This window comes from Sciurus carolinensis, chromosome 8, assembly GCF_902686445.1.
Source record: "Sciurus carolinensis chromosome 8, mSciCar1.2, whole genome shotgun sequence".
In the NCBI taxonomy this organism is placed as follows: domain Eukaryota; kingdom Metazoa; phylum Chordata; class Mammalia; order Rodentia; family Sciuridae; genus Sciurus; species Sciurus carolinensis.
This window is the reverse complement of record NC_062220.1, coordinates 33,525,200-33,548,394: the sequence shown is the minus strand read 5'-3', so window position 1 is coordinate 33,548,394 and position 23,195 is coordinate 33,525,200. Positions and strand designations below refer to the sequence as shown.

Below are 23,195 nucleotides of genomic sequence, written 5' to 3'. Positions count from 1 at the left end.
CAAGGTTGCCTAAAAAAGAAAACATGGACACAGAGCCTTTTTTTATACTCATTCTAATGTTGATGTTTAGTGTAATTAGCAACAAGTAATCATGGTCAATGTCTTCAAGTCTAAAATAAAAAACAAGAAATTAATTAGATTGGATTTAAAATTTCAACTACAGGGAAAAGGTATTCCCCAAGAGGTACATTCTACAAATTGAAATCAAAAATCATAAGAAAAGTCAATGAATATACCTTCTCATAACACCAAAACAAATGACTGTATTTTTTTTTCAGTGAAATTAGATTTCACTTCTCATTCTTTCACTGAATGCTTATATTTCTATAAATTTACTTAAGCAGAATAATATTCTGCTTTCATTCTCAATTGCAGAGTGAGAATGGTTAATATGATTATTATAAAGTATATCTAATTTTGAAAAAGAAATTCTAGTTCAAAGAGACAACTAAGTACATGTTCTTTTCTCCACACTCTTCCCTTTAAAATAGGTATGTAACTAAAGTACAAGAAAAAACGGAAGCATAAGATTGTTGGAAAATAAGAAAAAGAATGAGAAAAAGGTCAGAAATTTGAAGATTATTTTATAAAATAGAAGGCAACTGAATTAGAAAATGTGAACATGTTTGGAAGAGGAAGGGAAGGAATGGGTAGAGGAAAAGTCCATCTGGGAGGCAGTTTCAACAGATGCCTGTTGACTTGGTGGGTGGCTTGAGTGACTATAATAGACAGGTGTTTATACCCACAGCCCGTTAAGTCCTTGAAATAGGATGTCCTGAGTAGGGCCTGGCCTTAGGCAGAGTGGCTCTGAAGCTGAGAGTGGCTCTGAAGAAAAGAGCAAGGGAGTCATTCTGTTGACAGCAGCACTAATGGATGCACAAGATGCACAAGTTCTTTCCTGAAGGAAACTTAGACTATGTATCTTTATGTCTTTCACACGCTGTCATTCCCTGTTAGACAGGCCTTGAGGCAAGAACCGAAAGCAGCTAACCATGACAACATGCCAAGCGAAATAAGCCAGACACAGAAAGGTAAATATTACATGATCTCCTTTACATGCTGAAACTAGAACAATGAAAGTCATGGAAGCAGAGAGAACAGTGGTTCCCAGAGGCTAAGGGGTGACAGGAATGGAGGAATTGAGCAAGGGGTAGAAATCTCACTTAGGAGGAATAAGTTTTCCAAATCTATCGTACAACATTGTGGCTATAGTATTATATATTTCTGGATTGCTACAAGTAAATTTCAAAAGTTTTCCAATACAAAAGTATAATTTTTTACAAAGCAGAAAAATAAAGGAAATCAGTGAGTAGGTTAGATTGGCAGCATAAGATCCATCACAACTCCACCCACTTCTTTGTCATGAGATGACTGATATAACCTAGGAATCAGATACCCCTTACAATATGAAGATAAAATAATCTTATTATCACTTCTAGCTGCAAAAAGAAATAATAGATAAGTACTTCATCCAGGCACAGTGGTGTGCGCTCCAGAGGCTGAAGCAGGAGGATCCCAAGTTCAGAGCTAGCCTCAGCAACAGCAAGGCCCTAAGCAACTCAGTGAGAACCTGACTCTCAATAAAATGCACAAAATAAGGCTGGGGATGTGGGTCAGTGGTTGAGTGCCCCTGAGTTCAAACCCTGACACCAAGGGGAAAAAAAAAAAAAAAAACAAAAAACTATACTTTAGTATCAAGCATTCATGTATAAAGAAGAAAATGGAGCAAGTGAGTCAATTGACAGTCACTGACATGGAATGAGACCACAGGAGAATCTACTTAGTGGGATCTTGCTGTTTGAATGCACAGAAGACAGGGTGTATAATACAAGAACCTGTAGGACAGAAAAAGCTTCCCACATAGTTGTTCTAAATTCATTAATCCATGGGGGTCAAATTATCAAGATCCATGCAGCCAAGTATCAGGCAGTGAAAAATAAATCAATAGCTCAAACTTGATACAAGTGACAAGCAAAATATTTCTTTGGACTTTGGCAAAAGTATAACATATACTTGAGACTTTATTAAAGAAAATATACCAGAGGCTGGGCTCAGTGGCACACACATCTAGTCTCAGCGGCTTGGGAGACTAAGGCAGGACGATCTCCAGTTCAAAGCCAGTCTCAGCAAAAGCAAGGTGCTAAGCAACTCAGTGAAACCCTGTCTCTAAATAAAATGCAAAAAAGAAATGGGGATGTGGCTCAGTGGCTGAGTACCTTTGAGTTCAATACCTGTTAACCACCCCCAAAAGATAATATACCAGATAATTGAAAAGAACATGACTTCTTTTTATCTGTGATGACCTTATATTTATAAGATACCTAAAAGCCAGTTCCCACATTTTAATTCACGTGAAACTTTTAATATTTGCTAAAGGATCTTTTTTTGGTATAAAATTTTGTGTTTATTTTATGAAGAAATAAAAATATCAGAGAATGACCATAAAATATGGGATATCACCAAGAATCATTTCCTGAAAGTGTTGCATATCACATATATTTGTAATGTCATACACTTAAATTGAATGTGAATATTAAGTCCCAATTTATTTGTATTAACTTGAATGTGCTAGTTGGTTTTATGAAGTGTATGAAACAGAGAATATTGTGAAGGTACCGATTTTGTAAAATTGTTCAATATGAAACTTTTGGATCAAGTTTTAACTCTTTAAAGAATTCCTTTACTGGTATTAGTTCACTTCCTTAACTGAGTTCGAAATTGTGGTTGAATATAATAGCAATAGCCAGGCATGGCTGAACAAGCCTAAGATCCCAGCGGCTTGGAGGCTGAAGCAGGAGGATTGTCAGTTCAAAGCCAGCCTCAGCAATTCAGCAAGGTTCTAATCAACTTAGAGAAACCCTGCCTCAAAATAAAAAATAAAAAGGGTTGGGGATGTGGTTAAATGGTTAAAAGCCCGGAGTGTTCAATCTCCAGCACACACACACATACACACACACACATGCACACACACACACACACACACATAATAGTGAGACAACAATATATTCTCTTACCTGAAGAATTTTTAAAATGTGAATTTCAGCACTAAGAAAGCTGTTATAAAGTACACTAACATGAATGCTAGGAAAAATAAAGAGCTAATTGTGAATTTTAGTCAAAACTTTAAAAGATTTATAAACAGTGTCTTTCATTTCTTCTTTTTCCTAAATACATTAGATTCTTTTCATTGTAACACACTTTATAATTTTTGTAGTATACTTCTATGAGAAGATCAAATATTGCTACTCCATATATCATAAATATATAGTGTCTATTAACATACAGGTTCTATTTTATATTTGTATTAAAACTCAGAAATGGAGCTACATCATCATTCCTATCTCTTGTGTATTATACTTAGGTGATTTTTGCCTAATTTTGAAATAAGCACATTTTCCAGTGTACAATCATTCCTTCTCTTTTCACATCATGCTACAGTTGTAGGAGCAGTTAGGAAACGTGCTTTTAAAGATTTATATATGTTTTGTCCTAAATGAGTGTCAAAGACACACCAACCAGGAAAAAGCTCCTAGAGAAATTCTCCTTCATGAGGGGAAAAATAATCACTCAGGAGTTACACAAGTGAAGGAAAATGAAATCTGAAAAATGAAAGGGGGAAAAAAATGAAAGTGGGGAATCATAAAAGAAAGTAATGGGTGAAAATGATGAGAAAACATTTTAAAGAATCAGAACACGTGTGACTAAACAAGATTCGGTCGTCAATTGAGAGTCTCATGATTTAGAGATCTTAACCAGTGTCAAGCTTTACTACAACTTTTTAAGAACAGGATAGTTAAGGGTTCTGCTGAGGCAGAGGTATGTGCAGGAGACTCCCCAGGTTCCTTCTTCAAAACTTAGAGATGTACCCATGGTCCAGAATAGATGAGGTTGGGTAAATGAAATCACTGACATTATAAACCATTGCCTAGACATGCTAGAAGTGATTGTCGCAGGTGATATTGTCCAGGAGTTAGTCCTCCTAGACAGGCCATGAGTCTCACTTACTGTGTATCGTCTGCAAGAGACATCATCCTAAGAGCATTTCAGAGATGGGGCATCTTTCTCTCAGCAAACATTGCTAATTTATTTACTTGTAAGTACAATTGACAGAAAGATTAGACCAGGTCCTGTTACTTCTTATTTTATTTCCCCAGATACATTCCTCTCTTGGAGTAAATAGATTGCAGGTCAGATGTTTTAATCACTTTCTCTTAGAACATAAAAGAAAATATATTATGAATCGGGAATTAAAGGATTCTTCTTTGGCTGGATAAAAACATAATGACATAGGATTCCAGGTCTAGGAATCCATCTATTTTAGGTTAAATTGAGAATAATAACCATCAAACATAATATTATATGGGATTCTTTTTCATAGCAATCACCTCAAAACAAAACAGAGTTATTGACCAGCTTGTGTTTCTAAATTCTTAAAATGTAAAATCAGTGTTACAGGTCCAAATAAGAGAAACATATCTTTCAACATCTCCAGTGAATTTAAGTGTAAAATCTGCACAGAATGCAGAAAATGCTTTTGGGGACTCTGAAAATTAAATGTAAAGCAGATATATTAGGGAAAATAACCTCTAAGTTTGAGTGACCACCTAGTCATTTAATGAGGTTCATCTTTTTTTCCCTCTGACCTGAACTCAATGCAACACAATACCATAAGTGGGCACTTTGGAGTGAGTGCATAAAATCTAGAAAATACTCTCCAGTATTAGCTTGAGCAGCAATAAAGAAAACTATAAGTTCTGGTTCATCAGAACCACATTAATTCACCAAGTCATTTGATTGACACCAAAGACAACACAGTGCTAATGACCAAATCAAGCAAGCAAAAACAAAAGCAAAGTTGAGGATAGCATTCCAGCAGAAAAAGTGTTAATTTATGCTGAATACAAAATATTACAAAATACTTCTGATATATATCTAAAATGGCATTGACTTTCCCTGATAAATGTTGAACTATAAGAAAAATCAAAACATGCATGCAATGTGGGACTCTCCCTATAGGTTTTGACCTAGACTCTGAGAACCCCAGCATTGGAAATACAAAGGGCAGGCGTGTGTTGCTGTGCCTGTGCTCATATATTGGGATGATGAGAAGGAAAATAAGAAAACATCAAGTGAGGAACAAAAACCTAATTTATTCATGTCTGTAAGGAACATGTGCATATCACACATCGATAATCAAAATCATACTCCAACACAGGTCAGGGTTCTGGGTAGCCTTGGGCCAACCCAGCACTTCCCCATATTTTTGTTTATAATCCTCAAGAATAACTATAATATGTGCCAGAAACACAACACCCCAAGACAAGGGGATCCTGCCCAAGGTCTGGGTTCCATTCTGGTACTCCCAGGACTGGATGTTTTCCAGAACCTTAGCCCAGTGAGTCTTGTGACCCCAAGTTGTATGATGCAGGGTGAACTGCTTTCAGGGTCTCTCTTCTAAGATGCAAAAGGGGCAGATGTAGCTTTCTGAACCTAAGGGAGTCTATTCAAAAAACCCTAGGAGACTACTCTTGTTCCTTTCTACTTATAACTAATAACTTCATGTAATTTATTGCACAGGAGTGTGTTCTGTCTCACAGACTTAGATAAGTTGGTAATAAATGCTCAGTGAACTTGCTTCTCACACACACACACATACAGCTTTCTTAAAAAGTGGAGAAAAAGAAAAGTAATTCAGTCAGGTGTGGTGGTGCACACTTATAGTTCCAACAACATGAGGAAGGAAGACTCTAAGTTCAGAAGCAAACTGGACAGCTTGGTGTCTCAAAATAAAAAATAAAATGGGTTGAGGATATATCTCAAAAGAAGAACACTTTTGAGTTCACTCTCTAGAACCCCTCCCCACACACACACACATACACATACGCACACTCACAAAGTATTTCAGAGGGAAAAGGAAAAAGAAAGAAAAACAGTGTGGACAAGATAATATTTTACCCTAGAATTCGAAAATGATCTAAAATTAAAGATAGATGATTTAATTGTTAATATGTATTTTCTCCCAATCTCCACTTAGGATACAAAATCTGGCAAGAATTCGACTCAAACATTATAAAAGAAAAATGTTATTTAATCTACATAACCATAGCTTTTCTTGATCCTTTCAAACACCTAAGGTCACAGAGCTATCAACTAGCATGAAATCTAAGGAGAGAGAAGCATCGCCAAGGAGACGCATGACTGTAAGTTCTTGTTACTTAAGGCAGACACCAGGTGTCATGCAAACTGGTAACAGTAATTCACCTAAAATGTTCAGTTAGTTAAAATGAGTGGGAGATCAGCTGAGAGAATAAAGACCCTGGAGCAAAGCCACAAATAATTGATATATATTACAGGTGACAGATAATACTGATTAACCTGATTTGATTATTCCGAAATGTATACATGTACCAAAACATCATGCAGTACTCCATATACAAATTATTATTGGTCAATTAAAAAACTGTTGAAAAATCAAACTAAAAAAAAAAAAAAAAAAAGAGGAAGAAAAGAAACAGGAGAAATCTATACCCATCCTTGACTTGACTTTTAACAATATGACTTACAAAGCCTCCTACACATGGCGGATTTAGGAGATCCAGAGAATAGACACTGCAGGATAATTAGAAAGCCATCTAGATCATTCTTTTCTAATTTTTAGGCAAACAAAAACTTTAAGCCCCTGGAGGCAGGATGATAAACCTGGCATTGATGATACCCATTGCGACTGGAGGAAAGAAGTAGAAAAATTTCTACCTACAGGGTGCAGACCATAGCAGATCCTTTACTAATGATGGGGAAGAAACACTGCAGGGCCCTCATTCCCAAGACCTAGGGATGAAATACTGTATTGTTCTCTAGAGAACAGAACCAATAGAATATATATAAATATATAGTTATAAGAGGGGATTTATTATATTAGCTGACAAGATCCGAGGACTGAAAATAGCAAATTGGCCATTTCCAAGTTGGAGAACCCGTGAAATAGGTAACTGCTCAGTTCCAATTGTTCTGTTAGCAATTTTCTAGACATACCTCAATCTCAAACACATACCTAAAACTAAGTCTGAATTGGGAAGATAAAATGCCAAGTAACAAAAAATTGTGGTCTACTATTGGAGATGGGGCAAAAGCGTGGAGAAAGAACACCTCTAAGTTGCAGAGTGACAAGGAAAACAGAGCTGTTATAGAAGAGAAACAAAAGAAATGGTTCAGGCACCATCCAAAACACAATGTAATGCCGGAAGAACTTAAAGCATGTGGTGACCAAAAACAGAACAAAACTAAAAACAAGGCCCACTCCTGAATGGATCTGAGTCAGCCCCTGTCCCTAAATCCCTACCTAGGAAGGAACTCTATTACACAAAAAAGTGAAAATAGCTATACTTCAAATGTTGAAATGCTAAAGTCTCTTAGATAATATATATGGCATGGGGGAATTACAGTACTTGCATTTAAAAACTGTTGATGTGGATAGAATGAAAGAGAAAGTTCCATTCACTTCCCTAAAGAACTCCTGCAAAGATGAAATTGTCTCATTAATCTTTCCTGTCCCAGTAACTGTTGAACACTTGAAACATATCTAGTATTACAGAGAAACTGAAATTCTAACTTTATTGAATTATGCATAATTTTAATTTAAACAGACTTACATGGTTAATTGTGGAGAGGGGTGACTCACTCGGATCATGGTCTTTGATTGACTTGTGCTGGGAATTTCCTGTGCAAAGATGCAGGTCAAGATTGCCCAGTTGCTATGGCAATGCCCTGCTTGAGGAGGCTCTGTGCAAGGCACAGGACTATCAGTATTGACCCTGAGTTCAGACACCAACTGTTGAGGATAGAGATTTATGGACATAGTGATGTAATTATAATTGATTACAACTACTTCAAACTTCAAGACTGCCTGCTTTAAAGAAACGTTTTTATAGAAACCCTTTTGATGATAAAACCTATATAATAGACATGATGACCTAGCTCAGGGTCATTGTCCTTCATCAGAGGACAATTCTCTCTATAAGTGTTCCTTGGTCTTTCTTAATCCCCCATCACTCCTTGCGGGTTTCTAAGATTCAACTATACAGGTTGTAGCAGTTAATGGTTCCTACAATGGACAACTCAAGATACCTCTTTCTTATAAAAAATTTAAAAAAAAAAATAAAAAGAGAATTTTTCAAATACTGTCTATTTTTGATATTTTTTATTGAAAGTTGTTCACCCTTTCCTTTGTGTCTCAAAATATACATGATTTAAAGATAAAAAAGTTATTAATATCTGTATGAAAGATGGGGTTCCTACAAAAAAGAAATTCTTATAATAATTTTACTACATTTCTATGTGCATTTCTCTATTACTTGTGTAACATTTCTTCACAAATTATAAGGAAGACACAAATAATGTTTTTTAAACATTAAAAAAATTATACATCTCCTGTGAAAGGTCCTAGGAATTGATTTGCTTGATTAGATTGTTCACAGAAGTTAAAGGAAGGGGCGATCCAAGATGGCGGCCTAGAGGGAGACTACACCCCCTGTCGCTCCAGAACCCAGGAGTTAAGAAGGGGAGGCATTGAGAGACTCGGACTGAAATAGAGCCACAGGTGAGTCTGCCCACTGGGTAAAGTGCGGCCCGGGTGGCAGGCCCAGATAGAGGTGGCTTATCGGAGCCGGGCGGGGCAGCTAGAGTCATCCACAGGCAGCCCTGCGCACTCTGGCGGTGGGCCCCGCCCACACAGCCAGCTTCTCCAGGTTCTCGGAACGGAACTGGCCCGCTAGTGAGAGCCTTTCTGACCAGAACAAGCTCCGAGTCCCGGAGCCAGCGCATCGCAGCGTACTCCAGCACGCAAGCAGATTCAGGGACCAGATAGGGCAGCCAGAGACTTCCCCAAGTAGTCTGGACCCCTGCGGTGGGAGATGCCGTTCAAGGCTAGTTTCTCGGAGCTGACCGCCCAGTGAGAGACTTTTTACATAGAACCAGCCACAAGCCCCCGAACCAATGGAGAGCCTCGATCCGCAAGCAGTCTCTGGGATCAGGGCAGGGCAGCCAGAGACCTCTTCAGGCGGCTCTGCCCACTCCAGCTGCAGGCTCTCTTCACGGGGCGATCCAAGATGGCGGCCTAGAGGGAGACTGCACCCCCAGTCGCTCCAGAACCCAGGAGTTAAGAAGGGGAGGCATTGAGAGACTCGGACTGAAATAGAGCCATGGGTGAGTCAGCCCACTGGGTAAAGCTCAGCCCGGATGGCAGGCCCAGATAGAGGTGGCTTATTGGAGCCGGGCAGGGCAGCTAGAGTCTTCCCAAGGTAGCCTTCCACACTCCGGCAGTGGGCTCCTCCCACACGGCCAGCTGCACGGTGCAGGCCCACAGTGAGAGCATTTCCGCACAGAACCAGTTCCAAACCGTGGAACCAGTAGGGGGCTATGGGCAGTTTTCTTCGGATGAGCTGCTTTATTAGATTCCTCGAAGACATCAGGCTACTGAAGGCTGGGAGGTGATACACTGGAAATCTACCGGGACACTATAAGCCAATAGCGGAAAACTGCAATATCTCAGGGTCCCACTGACAACTGACCAATATGAGAAAACAAGGGAAGAAAATGTCCCAAACAAACCTAGATACTACATCAATAAAACCCAATGACAGCACAGCAGAAGAAATGTCAGAAAGGGAGTTCAGAATGTACATAATTAAAACGATCAGGGAAGTTAATGAGGAGATGAAAGAGCAAATGCAGGCATTGAAGGAGGAGATGAAAGAACAAATGCAGGCATTACATGATTGCACCAATCAACAGTTAAAAGACCAAATACGGGACGCAAGAGATCATTTTAATAAAGAGCTAGAGATACTGAAAAAAAAACAAACTGAAATCCTTGAAATGAAGGAAACAATAAACCAAGTTAAAAACTCCATAGAAAGCATAACCAATAGGATAGAAAACCTGTAAGACAGAACCTCAGACATTGAAGACAAATTATTTAATCTTGAAAGCAAAGTTGGCCAAACAGAAAAGATGGTAAGAAATCATGAACAGAATCTACAAGAATTATGGGATATCATGAAAAGGCCAAATTTAAGAATTATTGGGATTGAGGAAGGCTTAGAGAAACAAACCAAAGGAATGAACAATCTATTCAATGAAATAATATCAGAAAATTTCCCAAATCTGAAGAATGAAATGGAAAACCAAGTACAAGAGGCTTATAGAACTCCAAACATACAAAATTACAACAGACCCACACCAAGGCACATTATTATAAAAATACCTAACATACAAAATAAAGACAGAATTTTAAAGGCCGCTAGAGAAAAGAATCAAATTACATTCAGAGGGAAGCCAATAAGAATATTAGCAGATTTTTCAATCCAGACCCTAAAAGCCAGAAGGGCCTGGAACAACATATACCAAGCCCTGAAAGAAAATGGATGCCAACCAAGAATCTTATACCCAGCAAAACTTACCTTCAAATTTGACGATGAAATAAGATCCTTCCATGATAAACAAAAGCTAAAGGAATTTACAAAAAGAAAGCCAGCATTACAGAACATTCTCAGCAAAATATTCCATGAGGAAGAGATGAAAAACAACGATGCAAATCAGCAACAGGAGGCGCTAGCCTAAAGGAATAGCCAAATAAAGGAGAAACCAAATCATGTCAAAAACAAATATGAGTCAATTGACTGGGAATACAAATCATATCACAATAATAACCCTGAATGTTAATGGCCTGAATTCATCAATCAAAAGACACAGACTGGCAGATTGGATTAAAAAGAAGAATCCAACAATATGCTGCCTGCAAGAGACTCATCTCATAGAAAGAGACACCCATAGAGTAAAGGTGAAAGGATGGGGAAAAACATACCATGCACACGGACACAGCAAAAAAGCTGGAGTATCCATCCTCATCTCAGATAATGTGGACTTCAAACCAAAACTAGTCAGAAGGGATAAAGAAGGACATTACATGCTGCTTAAGGGAAGCATAAATCAGCAAGTCATAACAATCATAAATATCTATGCCCCGAACATTGGCTCATCCACGTACGTCAAACAAATCCTTCTCAATTACAGAAATCAAATAGACCACAACACAATCATACTAGGCGATTTTAACACACCTCTCTCACCACTGGATAGATCGTCCAAACAAAAATTGAATAAAGAAACTATAGATCTCAACAACACAATCAGCAGTTTAGACTTAACAGACATATATAGAATATACCATCCAACAAAGAACGAATACACTTTCTTCTCAGCAGCACATGGATCCTTCTCTAAAATAGACCATATTTTATGCCACAAAGCTACTGTTAGCAAATACAAGAAGATAGAGATACTACCTTGTACTCTATCAGATCATAATGGATTGAAATTAGAAATAAATGACAGAATAAAAAACAGAAACTTCTCCAATACCTGGAGAATAAATAATACACTATTATATGATGAATGGATAACAGAAGACATCAGGAGGGAAATAAAAATATTCTTAGAAGTAAACGAGAACAAAGACACATCATATCAAAATCTCTGGGACACTATGAAAGCAGTACTTAGAGGAAGATTTATTTCATGGGGTGCATTCAAAAAAAGAAGTAGAAATCAACAAATAAACGACTTAACACTACAGCTCAAAGCGCTAGAAAAAGAAGAGCAGACGAATACCAAAAGTAGTAGAAGACAGGAAATAGTTAAAATCAGAGCCGAAATCAACGAAATCGAAACAAAAGAAACAATTGGAAAAATTAACAAAGTAAATAGTTGGTTCTTTGAAAAAATAAATAAAATTGATAAACCCTTAGCCACACTAACAAAGAGAAAGAGGGAGAAAACTCAAATTACTAAAATTTGGAATGAACAAGGAAACATCACATCAGACACGAGTGAAATACAAAACATAATTAGAACCTATTTCGAAAATCTATACTCCAACAAAATAGAAAACCTCGAAGACATCAACAAATTTCTAGAGACATATGAATTACCTAAACTGAACGAGGAGGACATACACAATTTAAATAAACCAATTTCAAGCAATGAAATTGAAGAGGTCATCAAAAGCCTACCAACAAAGAAAAGTCCAGGACCAGATGGGTTCTCAGCCGAGTTCTACAAAACCTTTAAAGAAGAGCTCATTCCAATACTCCTCAAACTATTCCATGAAATAGAAGAGGAGGGAACCCTCCCAAACTCGTTCTATGAAGCCAATATCACCCTGATACCTAAACCAGACAGAGACACATCGAGAAAAGAAAATTTCAGACCAATATCCTTAATGAACATCGACGCAAAAATTCTCAACAAAATTTTAGCAAATCGCATACAAATATATATTAAAAAGATAGTGCACCACGATCAAGTGGGTTTTATCCCAGGGATGCAAGGTTGGTTCAACATTTGGAAATCAATAAATGTCATTCACCATATCAACAGACTTAAAGTTAAGAATCACATGATTATTTCAATAGATGCAGAAAAAGCATTCGATAAAACACAGCATCCCTTCATGCTCAAAACACTAGAAAAAATTGGAGAAGTGGGAACATTCCTAAACATTATAAAGGCAATCTACGCTAAACCCATGGCTAATATCATTCTAAATGGTGAAAAACTGAAAGCGTTCCCCCTAAAAACTGGAACAAGGCAGGGATGCCCTCTTTCACCGCTTCTATTCAACATCGTCCTTGAGACTCTAGCCAGAGCAATCAGACAAACCAAAGAAATTAAAGGGATACGAATAGGAAAAGAAGAACTCAAACTATCCCTGTTCGCTGATGACATGATTATATATTTAGAGGAACCTGGAAATTCCACCAGAAAACTTTTAGAACTCATAAGTGAATTCAGTAAAGTAGCAGGTTACAAGATCAATGCTCATAAATCCAATGCATTTTTATACATAAGTGATGAATCTTCAGAAAGAGAAATTAGGAAAACTACCCCATTCACAATAGCATCGAAAAAAATAAAATACTTGGGAATCAATCTCACAAAAGAGGTGAAAGACCTCTACAATGAGAACTACAGAACACTAAAGAAAGAAATTCAAGAGCACCTTAGAAGATGGAAAGATCTCCCATATTCCTGGATAGGCAGAATTAATATTGTCAAAATGGCTATACTACCTAAAGTGCTATACAGATTCAATGCAATTCCAATTAAAATCCCAATGATGTACCTTGCAGAAATAGAGCAAGCAATTATGAAATTCATCTGGAAGAATAAAAAACCTAGAATAGCTAAAGCAATCCTCAGTAGCAAGAGCGAAGCAGGGGGTATTGCAATACCAGATCTTCAACTCTACTACAAAGCAATAGTAACAAAAACGGCATGGTATTGGTACCAAAATAGACAGGTAGATCAATGGTACAGAATAGAGGACATGGACACAAACCCAAATAAATACAATTTTCTCATACTAGACAAAGGTTCCAAAAATATGCAATGGAGAAAAGATAGCCTCTTCAACAAATGGTGCTGGGAAAACTGGAAAACCATATGCAATAAAATGAAATTAAACCCCTATCTCTCACCCTACACAAAACTCAACTCAAAATGGATCAAGGACCTTGGAATCAGACCAGAGACCCTGCATCTTATAGAAGAAAAAGTAGGTCCAAATCTTCAACTTGTTGGCTTAGGATCAGATTTCCTTAACAGGACTCCCATAGCACAAGAAATAAAAGCAAGAATTAATAACTGGGATAGATTCAAACTAAAAAGCTTTCTCTCAGCAAAGGAAACTATCAGCAATGCGAAGAAAGAGCCTACAGAGTGGGAGAAAATCTTTGCCAATCATACTTCAGATAGAGCGCTAATCTCCAGAATCTATAAAGAACTCAAAAAACTCTACACCAAGAATGTAAATAATCCAATCGACAAATGGACTAAGGAAATGAATAGACACTTCACAGAAGAAGATATACAAGCAATCAACAAACATATGGAAAAATGTTCAACATCTCTAGTAATAAGAGAAATGCAAATCAAAACCACCCTAAGATTCCATCTCACCCCAATTAGAATGGCGAGTATTAAGAATACAAGCAACAACAGGTGTTGGCGAGGATGTCGGGAGAAAGGTACACTCTTACATTGCTGGTGGGGCTGCAAATTAGTGCAGCCACTCTGGAAAGCAGTGTGGAGATTCCTTAGAAAACTTGGAATGGAACCACCATTTGACCCAGCTATCCCACTCCTTGGCCTATACCCAAAGGACTTAAAATCAGCATATTACAGAGATACAGCCACATCAATGTTCATAGCTGCTCAGTTCACAATAGCCAGATTGTGGAACCAACCTAGATGTCCTTCAATTGATGAATGGATAAAGAAAATGTGGTATATATATACAATGGAATATTACTCAGCCATAAAGAATGATAAAATTATGGCATTTGCAGGCAAATGGATGAAACTGGAGAATATCATGCTAAGTGAGATAAGCCAATCTCAAAAAACCAAAGGAAGAATGATATCGCTAATAAGTGGATGATGACACATAATGGGGGGTGGGAAGGGTTAGTGTTGGGGTTGGAGTTGGGTTTAGGGAGGGGGGCAGGAATGGAGGAAGGAAGGACTGTATAGATGGAGGGGAAGGGTGGGAGGGGAGGGGGGAAGGGAAAAAATGGCAGAATGAATCAAACAACATTACCCTATGTAGATTTATGATTACACAAATGGTATGCCTTTACGCCATGTACAGACAGAGAAACAACATGTATCCCATTTGTTTACAATTTTATAATAAAAAAAAAAAAAAACAGCAAATGAAAAAAAAAAAAAAATTGAGGCCACATTTTTAAGTATATACATACAACTCATCTCTTAATTAGACCTTAAAGTCCTCAATAACATAAAATATCTCATTCATGTTTCTCTTTCTTAAATACCTGAAACACTATTACGGTCTCCCAGTCTAGTTATACCTGGAGAAGAGTCAACGTTGAGTAAGTTATTCACGAAACTTAAGTGTTGGAAAAGACTTCAGGAACATTCTTATTCATATGCTTGCCTTTAATATAAATCACACTTTTATTAATAGATGAATAGTTCAGCTTATGTACACATCTACCTAAACAAATAACAACAACAACAAAAATTTTAGCATTACCCTATCATTGGTTAAAACAAGGCTGTACAGACTTGTAAGGATAGACATGATTTTTTAAAACCCTGCCACCTACTTTCCCCATTTTGTCTCATTTCACTTCTGCTCTCATTCCTGGATAACTTTTCACCTCTCATGAATCAAAAATAAAAGGAGAAGAGTGATGTTCAATATATTTAATAACAATAGTGGTACTGGAATCTTCTTGTCAAAGTAGAGCACTAAATCCAAATAATGCCAACCACCTTGTATTGTGCGTACCACTGGTATATGTGCCAGATGGATACCACCCTTTAAACACGTAATGGGGAAAAAAAAATAGAAAAAAATTTTAGAAGAATTAAGTGTCAAATGTTTTCACAATCATGATACTGATTTTTCACAGTACACCATAAAATATTACCAACAATATTAGGACACTAAAGCTTGGTGAAATAAGTTGATTTTATGAGAGCAACTACGGAAGGTAGAACTAGAACATAAATCTCTCTAAAGTTCAGTCTTTATTTATTATAGTAAGTACAGAAACTGCATAAGAAGTAAAAGAATTAGACTAATCCCATATTATTTATAAGGAAAACATAATATTTTTCCTCTTCCTTTGTGGTTGTTTTCAAAGATCGTAGAATAAGAAAATTTATCACAAGCATATATCTATCTTTCCCCCTTGGAATAGAGGGTCATTCAGGAAAGCAGTCAGTGTCATTCAGGGAAATATTACCAATGATCACACCTGAAAAAGGAAATTAGGCCTTTGCTGACGTATTATGTAGTAGATGGTCCTAAAAATGTGGAGATATCCCACCGAACCTGTACTGTTCTGTGATCACATTCCTCTTCATTCCCTCCAGGCCACCTTCGTATTGATGGCCCTCCCCAGTGAGGGATCTAGTTCCAGCTTCCATTTCCATGGCTCATCTGGTCACAACCTCACTGAGCCATAGTCTTCATCATGCTTCCTGTCACCATGCTGATGGACACCAGTCTTATTATCCGCAGTCCCCTCTGACCATATATTTTATAAATATGTTTCTATGTTAAATTCGTTCAACTTAGTTGTGTTGCTGCCTCAACCAGGCATGGTTGTTTGAAATCCAATTGTTCTCTGTCACCTTTGACCTGGTTAAAACTTCCCCGTTCCTTGCAGTTCTTTGCAATACAATTTATTCAATCCTTTATTGCACTGACAGAACAAAACACTCCACAGCTGCTAGCTTCCATACAACCAAAGGGTCAAAACTAGAGTTATGTATATAAAAGTTCCTTTGGGTATGTTTTCATTAAACCAGATAATCTACAACTCCTGAGACAAAACCTAAGGGATAAGCCCAGGTCCCTTGGTAATGGCATAGTCCCAAGACCTCTCTCTCAACCCCATCCCCACCCTCTGGTTGAGCATCCTTCTGTTTCTAGACTTCATCTTGGCCCCACTGGATACCCCTCTTCTCCCAGGATCTGTAATTAATCATGTACTTCTGTTATTCCATGTGTTTTGTTGTTTTGCTCCTCTGTGTCTCACCTTACCAACACACCCAAACCTAATTCTTCTCCAAGTCAGGGCTCCCCTAGCAAACAGCTAGGAGAGCCAGCTATATCAGATAGGAACCACGAGGGATCTGCTGCCACTAGCTACACATAATAAAAAAAACTGGCAAGGGGCGATAGACAATTGAGAAAAGACAATCAGACACACATAGAAAGAAAACTGGGACCAGGTGAGACACTGTCCTCTGTTGGAGAAACAATGACCCGAGCTAGTTCAGCACATTTATTTTATAGGTTTTATCATGGAAAGGTATTTGTGGGAAAGTCTCTGCAAAGTAGGCAATCTGAAGGATGCAGCACTAGGGAGACATTAAGGTTATCTTGTTATGCCCAGATTTCTCTATCCCTGGGAGTTGGTGCCTGAGTTCAAGGTCCAGACTGATATAGATCTGTTGCCTTTGAATGGAGCCTCCCCAGACTGGGCATCACCATAGCAACTGGGCCATCTTGACCTGTACCTTTGCATGGGAAGTTCCCAGTGCAAACAGCCATGAGGCAATCAGTCCATGGTACAAATCACCACTCTCCATGATCTGCCGCTGTAAATGAGTTTCCTGTGAGAGGGACACCAGTTGGACATCTAGGCATTAGGCTATCCACCAGCATCACAAAGTATCCTATGAAGGCCATACTGTGAACATCCATGAGCGCCTCTGCTGGAGCCCCATCTGTACAGCACTAGAAATCATAGCCACTCTCCAGAGAGAGATTGAGACAAATCAGAGAAAAATGCAAGTCTCACTAAAATTACTTTTATAGTCTTTCTCACTGTATGACAGGGTGGCTAGCACCCCGGTAGAGCAGGCTCCTGCTCAGGAGGTGTGAGCCACCTGGGAAAATAAAAAGTCTGAAATAATCAGTAAGAAATAAAGACAAAGATTAGATTTAAAAAACGGCACCTGATGGGTCTTCCAGCTCTGATAGGAACTGGAACTGAACCACTGAAAATGGCCCCAATTCTTTATTTAAGGGGGGTCCATCAGAGGCAGGGATAAGGTTTCAGTGTGGGACGAGTCTTGTTTTGATGCTTGTTTCTCGGTGTGGCAGGGGTGAGGCAGGGGTCGTGCAGTAAACAGGTAGTTTGGTCTTTGGCAGGTTATGCCCATCTCCAGGAGACTGATCCTCAGGCTCTGAGCTAAGACAGGGTGCCCGCAACATCTGGGCTTCTCGAATCAGGGAATTTCATCCAGGAGTTTCCAGAGAAGCAGCTTCCCTGCCTTAATGACTAAACCAAACCCATAATTTACATATGGCTTCCAACATCACTGTATTCTGGCTATTTAGAAATTTAATCAAAATGTATATGTATATGCATATACAATTGAACTTTAAGCTTTAAAATTCAAGTACTTTACCAGATAAGAATATCTTAATGTTAAGACATACACATTAATGTTAAAATGCAAAACCGACCTATGATTTCATAGACATAAGCAATATTTAAAGAAGCCTTTGAATTTGGGTTACACATATTAAAAACATAGTGTTTTGTTCTAAGAAGTATGACATTTATAGTTTTCCAAGATATTAACTTGATTCCTCTGTAGAAATCATGTTTACTATATAAAGACAACAACGAAAATCTCTGTAATTTTACTTAGTTTGGAGCTTTCTAAATCTTAAGTTAGCTGTGAGGTGGACACAATATGAGCACACGTGGTGCTGATAAAAACATCTTCAAGAAAACCTATAAATGTTTAAATACAGGACATTTTACAAGAGTCTATAGTTTAGTGCTGTTCCATTGGTGAAACACACTTTTTCTGTCGTATAGTAATCACATTAGGAACATTTTATCAGAGGTGTTCCTGTGTTCCTGTCGAAGCATTCAACTTTTGCAGCCCATAAGACAATGAGTTAGAGAACTTCTGCTAGAACCACTGAATTTAGTTTAGTGGTGATGCCAAAATGATAGGCTGGAGTTTCCAAATTCAAGTCTCATAAAGCAAATTTATATATGTTTACATGTTATACAAGAAGCTTTATACCTTAGAGTTCTGGATAAATAATTGTATTGAAATGTTTTAGGGGAAGCCAGGCATAACTTGTTTTACTCAGCCTGAGGAATAGCCAGATAAGCTCCATCTTTTCAACTACAGCTGGTAATCCCTCTCCAGTCCCTTGTGTTTGTGAGGATTATATGCATGAACCCGAAACAGTATTCCCACAAGCTGGATATTTGATACTAATTCTGGACAGTTATCATTATATTTATTATCTCTGCACGATCCTGAATCTCCACCTCTTAAACTAGTTCACCCTGTAACATGTCTCTGCATACACACACACACACACACACACACACACACACACACCTTTCTCTCTCTCGCTCTCTCTCTCTCTCTCTCTCTCTTTCTCTATTGGGAAGTGATGGAGGTTAAGCTTTTAGACACTAAGGTCATGCGACCTCCAGGTATACAATACTTTTATGTTTTTTATGACACTAATTCATATAGAAATAAAAAGAAAACATGTATTCAAGTTTTCAACAGATGTTGCACATACAAATAACTGAAGTGTTAACTTCTTAAAACATTCTCTAAAATTAATGTTTTCTCTGAATGTGAGGTTTGCAGTAAGATTTACAAAGTTCTTATAAAAATGTATTAATATAATAAAAATTGATTAAAATATCAATGTTTGGACAGATGTGCTTTTTGCTTAAGGCATACTATACATATTAAATGCTAAAACAATAATTAGTAGATGATAAAATTGAGATTCAGTTATTGCGTATTTTATGAAAGACTTAGACTTGAAGAATATCAGAAACAAATTTCAAAATTCGACTCTATATTAATGGCAGTTGCTAATCAGATATCTTCCACAAACAGCTGAGAAATATCAGTGACCAAATTTTAGAAATTATGTGATAAACTTTATTATGGAAAAGTAGACCTTTAAAAACCATGCAAAGTAGACATTTAACATAAGAGGTAAAATTCTTTTGGTACTAAGGGACCAGTCATTGAAGTAGTTAAACTAAACACTACTGTTAATTTGGTACCAAAAATGGGGCTGGCTGAAGGTACTTGGAGTTATTTTCTGGGCTGTAAGATTACATTTTTATGACACAAACACTCACCTTTGCAAACTGGAGCAAGTCATTTTAGAACCATTATATTCAAGTGAACAATATCAAAATGAATCACTATTTAGTAAGATGAGCCAACTCAAGATCTTTCAGTGCTGAAGTGCTGCCTAGGAAATAATCTTTTCTAGCAGAATCAGTCAGAGTGAAACAATGCATCAGGTGGGAGACATCCCAATGCAATTACTGCAAAATCTCCACCTGGCTAACTGAGTAATCATTTTAGAGACAATCAAGAATGTTGATATTACCCCTCATTCTTAATGATTCTTTTATAGCTAGAAGGACAGAATAAATGAAAAGAGATTAAGAGTTTATATTTCAAACAATTAATGTATGCAAATCCCTTCATTGATATCATAACATCTAAATAATATGTTTGGATACATATTTGGCATAGACTAGGTGAATCTGGGGACTGTCTACTAACTGCCTTTTATTCCTTTAGCTGGCAATGACCTTTTTCCCCTAGGACTGGCAAAACATAATCCTATGTTTCTGGCTAAATTAAAGCCCTTATCTCCATGCATGTCAAGCTTATGTACTCACTTTAGAGATGGTGACTATAGCACAAATGAACTATTTCTTTAAACAAAGTACACTGCAAAATATAGTCATTTTTATTAAAAGAAAAAAGGAGAAATAACAGGCAGAGAAATAATTTAGTTTCAATTTTTACTTTTCTATGTTTTTATTGGTATATTTATACATAATAGTGGGATTTATTGTGACATACTCATACTTGCACATAACATAATTTGCTTCACTTCATTTCCCAATACCTTTCCTTTCTTCCCCTCCTCTCTCCCCCTTGGTTCCCTTCCTCTACTGTACTGTTCTCCCTTCTATTTTTGTGATACAGAAGTTTTATTCTTTTTTACTCTCTAGATTGTGCTTATAAAAGAAAGCATTTGGCCCTTGACTTTCTGAGTCTGGCTTATTTCACTTGGCATGATGCTATTTCCATTCATTTACCATCATCTTTTTTACAGCTAATGAAACTCCATTGTGTATATATGCCATGTTTTCTTTATTCGTTCATCAATTGACAGATACATAGGGTAAATAACCAATCAATAAAGAACCAATCAATAAATGGACAAATGAACTAAACAAACCTTTATCAAAAAAAAGAAATGCAAATGACCAACAAATAAATTTTTAAAAAATGTTGAACATCCTTTTGCAACCTGAGAAATGTAAATCAAAACTATGCTGAGATTTTTATCTTACCCCAGTTAGAAGGGCAATCATCAAGAATACAAATAATAATAAATGCTGGCAATGATGTGGAAGAAAAGATATACTCGTACATTGTTGCTGGGACTGAAAATGAATACAGAATACAGCTTTGGAAACCAGGATGAAAATTCTTCAGAGTTGCAAAGGAAACTCCATATGACCCAGATATCCTATTCTTTGGTATTTATCCAAAACAATAAATTCAACACAGTGTAGTGATACATGCATACCAATGTTTATAGCAGTATAATTTATAATAGTGGATGTTTTTAAAAGTTTATCAGTATCCTCCTATAGGTAAAGTGTCATTCTAAATTAGCTTCACTGTTTTATATTCCTTTGTTCTCTGTATTTAGTTTTCCTAAAACAGAGCTTGAATGGATTATTCAATATGGCATAATAAAAAGACAAATGCATCAATTCCTAGGACACCTGCTATTATAGCTTAAAAATAGCTTAACAAATGCAATATTAAGATTTATTAAAGTTTGCTAAAAAAATTCATGAATAAATACACAGATTGACCTTGAGAAAAGTAACATGTGAGTAGACTTCCAAATCCTGTCAGATGAAGGAATTTGCTTCATTTTCACACATTTCCATATCCTCTTTAGTCAATTAAATATGTTTAGGAAGTGCTTTCCTGATGTATGGATAGGAAGAAGAAATGAATTCTGTTTATTACATCCTCCTCTATAGACCATGTGACAATGATTTGCCAGGTCTTTTATTTAAAGTAAATTTTTATGAGGTGATCATTTAAATAGCAGATTTTTAATGTCATCTGTCATATGCTCACCAATTTCCCTGTTTCCTCTTTCCACTGTCTTGCCTAAGATGTCAGCAAAAGGACAGAAAGTGAGAAGCACTTTTAAATATAGATAACTCGCTCAGATCTAGGCAACAACGAATTAGTGAATATCGACATCTAAGTTTTCCAAAGGCCAATAGAGAAGAAACCAAATAATAAAAAAATAGAAAAGGAATAATACAGAGTGAGGTGAATGTTGGCACATTTGTGGATATTGAGAATAGGGATCTGTCACTACAGTGAGAATGGTTGGACTCTGAGACTGAAATACCTATAAACAAAACAGTAAATAAGTTTTTATTATTCCAGTACGTTGTTTTCCTGATGTTTGAAAAGTGGATTTAATTCATTAATACTAATATTAGCCTTTTTATTCAGTGAAGAAAAATATCTGGAATTGCAGCTGTCAGTTAAGCTTAGGGTTCATAAATTAATGTTAATTTATTATATAATTATAAAGAATTTTGTCTGTATTTTTAAATTTTACAAAAGCATTATTTAGTGTTTAAACATCTTATAAGGCATGCTAATTTAAAAATTGAAATAGATAAAATTTATTAAAATTTTAGCATTTAAAATAGATTATCTGATTTTATGCTATTTTAAGATTCAATGTGTCTGAATCATAGAAGCTTTCATATACTCAAATGTGAAAAAAAAGGGAAGATGGTTAGATATGACTGTCAATTTTTTTTATATGCAACTCACAAAGCCAGATATGACACCAAAATTTTATGACTGAAAAAGCGCATTAGACCTTTCCTGACAAGATAATGCACTTCCAAAGGCATAGACAGCAATCCTTTGAAAAATCGGCTCCTCAGCCAGCTCAGGAAGGCTTACCTCACTCTGATGATTTCCTGCAGTCTAAATGCTGTCATTGCAGACTGTTCTGAACATAGCCTTAGGTACCAAAATGAGGAGAGACATTTCTAGGCCTCCTGCTGTGCTTGGAGAAAAGGAAGTTAATATTTTCCCTCAGCAGTGAGGATCTGCAGTCCAATGTCTTTGATACAGAGATTGCCAGGGGAGCAGGAGGTGATGTTGGAAATTACTTTATCCCTTTCCCTCTGTGAACAGTATGAAGAATATATCTAAAAGGGTAAGATGATTTAGCTTGGAAATCGGGTAAAAGATTGCATTTCTTCCTCTTTTACTCCTTTTTGCTGATTAAAACCCATCTTCTACCTCCAAGGCAACAACTTGTCTTTGAGATTAAATTCTCTATTTTCTCTGGGGAAATACAAACGCTAACCTGATCTTTATTTAGCAGTAATCTCCAAAGTGTAGCACGTGTACACAATTACAATGACTTTGTAGCAGCTCTCAAAGTTTCCTTGGTACCTACAGAGAATACCTTAAGTGCTGATATTGGAATAGGCAGCTTACTATCA

At 37.0% G+C, this 23,195-nt stretch overlaps 1 pseudogene; it reads left to right on the top strand.

The window, feature by feature from the left end:
- Positions 1-916: 916 nt before the first annotated feature.
- The window catches only part of LOC124991287 (vesicle transport through interaction with t-SNAREs homolog 1B-like), a 57,842-nt pseudogene continuing 35,563 nt past the window's right edge, over positions 917-23,195 (top strand).